The sequence below is a fragment of the Aplysia californica genome, unplaced genomic scaffold (assembly GCF_000002075.1).
Source record: "Aplysia californica isolate F4 #8 unplaced genomic scaffold, AplCal3.0 scaffold00091, whole genome shotgun sequence".
In the NCBI taxonomy this organism is placed as follows: Eukaryota; Metazoa; Mollusca; class Gastropoda; order Aplysiida; family Aplysiidae; genus Aplysia; species Aplysia californica.
Genome location: NW_004797361.1, coordinates 1,233,579 through 1,235,579, shown reverse-complemented (window position 1 = coordinate 1,235,579; position 2,001 = coordinate 1,233,579). Strand labels below are relative to the sequence as shown.

Genomic DNA, 2,001 nt, shown 5'->3' with positions numbered 1-2,001 from the left:
TGGTGGTGTTTGTTTCGGGGTTGTTGTTTGTTTTTTTATTATTATATTTCATTTTATTTTATTTCTTGGTGTTATTAGAGGCCTGCATTATTTTGTGTCTTCTTTGCTATTGTTATGAATTCCAAATCATCCGCGCTCATATGACCTCATGCAGTTGCGAGCGCCGTAAAACCTCTACTAAAACAAATTAAAGACACAATCATCTATTTCGCTTTGACTTGTTTTAGTTGATCTGGGAACAAGAAAGGGAGAAAGGTGCCTTTTCCAATGATAAAAAGGACAGTTTGAAGATTAAATTTTAAGAAAACACACAGTGAACTAAGTCATCTCTGCTTTTTTAAAAAATGTAGTGAAGGGCTTAATACGCTTCAATCTCTCTTTCCTGTCTCTCTACTGCCTCAGCCCATGTTCTATAATAGGATGTCTACAGCATCCACTTCGCTATCTTTTCTCTCACTTCTCTGTCTTTCTTCTTTCTATCCCCCCCCCCCCCCCCTCTCTCTCTCATTGTGCCATGTACTTGGAGTCAAGAGGTTCCTTACGATTATATTACACTAAGAATTGCCGCAGAGTATAGGACTTTCTGAGTCCTAGACACGAAAACACTTTTTACAGGGTGCAGGTCGAGAAAGCGTTCTGTTTAGTTTAACAAACAAAATGAAGGAGGATAGGTAAGGATGATATGTATTTGATAGGAAAGAAGGAGCAAACCACACCAGAGTACCCGCCAAACACCCGCGAAAGGGTTCTGCGTGGTCTCAAACATGGAGACGAAGTGAATGTTGCCAAAATACTCTAGGGAGTTTCTACCGAGAAAGAGCCATATTATATGTACTACGGGTGTTTTCCCAAATCAACCACAGCAGCAGGGGTGAAACGCACTCCCTGTTTCCTCGTACCAATAACCCAGTGATGTAAAACGACGTGCTGAAGTGTTTGACGTTAAATATTTAACAGGGTTATTTTGTAGCTTTAATGTCTGGTTCGTGTCAGGCCTTCCTTGAAACCAACACAAGCGAAGACTATATATATTATATATGCTGTTTTAGCTCTTTCTTTATTGCATCACATAAAATGTGTAATTTTAGCTACTTCGATAATGTTATTACAGTTCAAGCTCAATATTGTCACTACTAAAGATTCGGACGAATTGGAACTTGCCGGAGTCGAACACCCATCCATCGAGATGACACTGATCTTTTAGCTCAACCAAAGATAGTACATAACAAGATGGTCCACTCAGCCAAAAAAGTGTCCGCCGGAAGTTCTCTCTTTGCTTCAGATGGCGCTGCAGTCTGTTTTGAAGCTCTCTTTCGTTTTTCCAGAAGAAGAATGGGATTAGCACCTCCTTGCGTGCGCAGATCGACTGCTGTTCATCAGCAGTTCGGGTTCGTTCAGTGGAGTTTTAGGTTTTTTAAATTTTAATGACCTCTCGCCTTTCATTCTAAAGTCAAATTAAACGAAGAAAACAATCACCCCTTCCTCCGGAAAAGGTTTTTGTCAGCGTAACCATTTTAAAAAAGCGTTTTTCCGAAATTTATTCAAAGTTGCTAGTTTCACTTTGATTTTTTTAAACACAAGTAGGGTAATTCTGTTCGCAAAAGGTCCGCATTTGCGAAGAGGGCGCCACCGAATTTTGAGGACACTTTTTTAATTAGCTCATAGAGAGGAGTGGCCCCTCTTGTTATGTAGACTCTTTGACAATATTCAGAGTCGAATACGTCGCTCAAGATGTACCCTGTAAAGGGTGTCTTTGCGTCGGCGCCGGCGGCTTTGTCCGGGTATGTTCTGTCAATCCTATTAGTGTGTCTTTAACGCTTATTAAACTGGTGGCAGGCTGTGGTGCATTGCGCGTGCAACGAATGATCACACGAGGGGTCGGAAAAGTAGATCAAGGTTTTGCCTCTTCATCTGTGTCCTACCCCCTCTCTGTCTGTCTGTGTGTCTGTCTGTCTGTGTGTCTGTCTGTCTGCCTGTCTGTCTGTCTGTCTGTCTGTCTGT

The 2,001-nt window shown here is 41.6% G+C and overlaps 2 protein-coding genes across 2 annotated transcripts in view; one reads left to right on the top strand and one right to left on the bottom strand.

Moving 5' to 3' along the window:
- The window catches only part of LOC101856642, a gene marked incomplete in the record, with an annotated part of 87,190 nt that overhangs the window by 67,818 nt on the left and 17,371 nt on the right, over positions 1 to 2,001 (top strand).
- Positions 1 to 2,001, bottom strand: part of LOC106011337 — a gene marked incomplete in the record, with an annotated part of 46,582 nt that overhangs the window by 34,595 nt on the left and 9,986 nt on the right.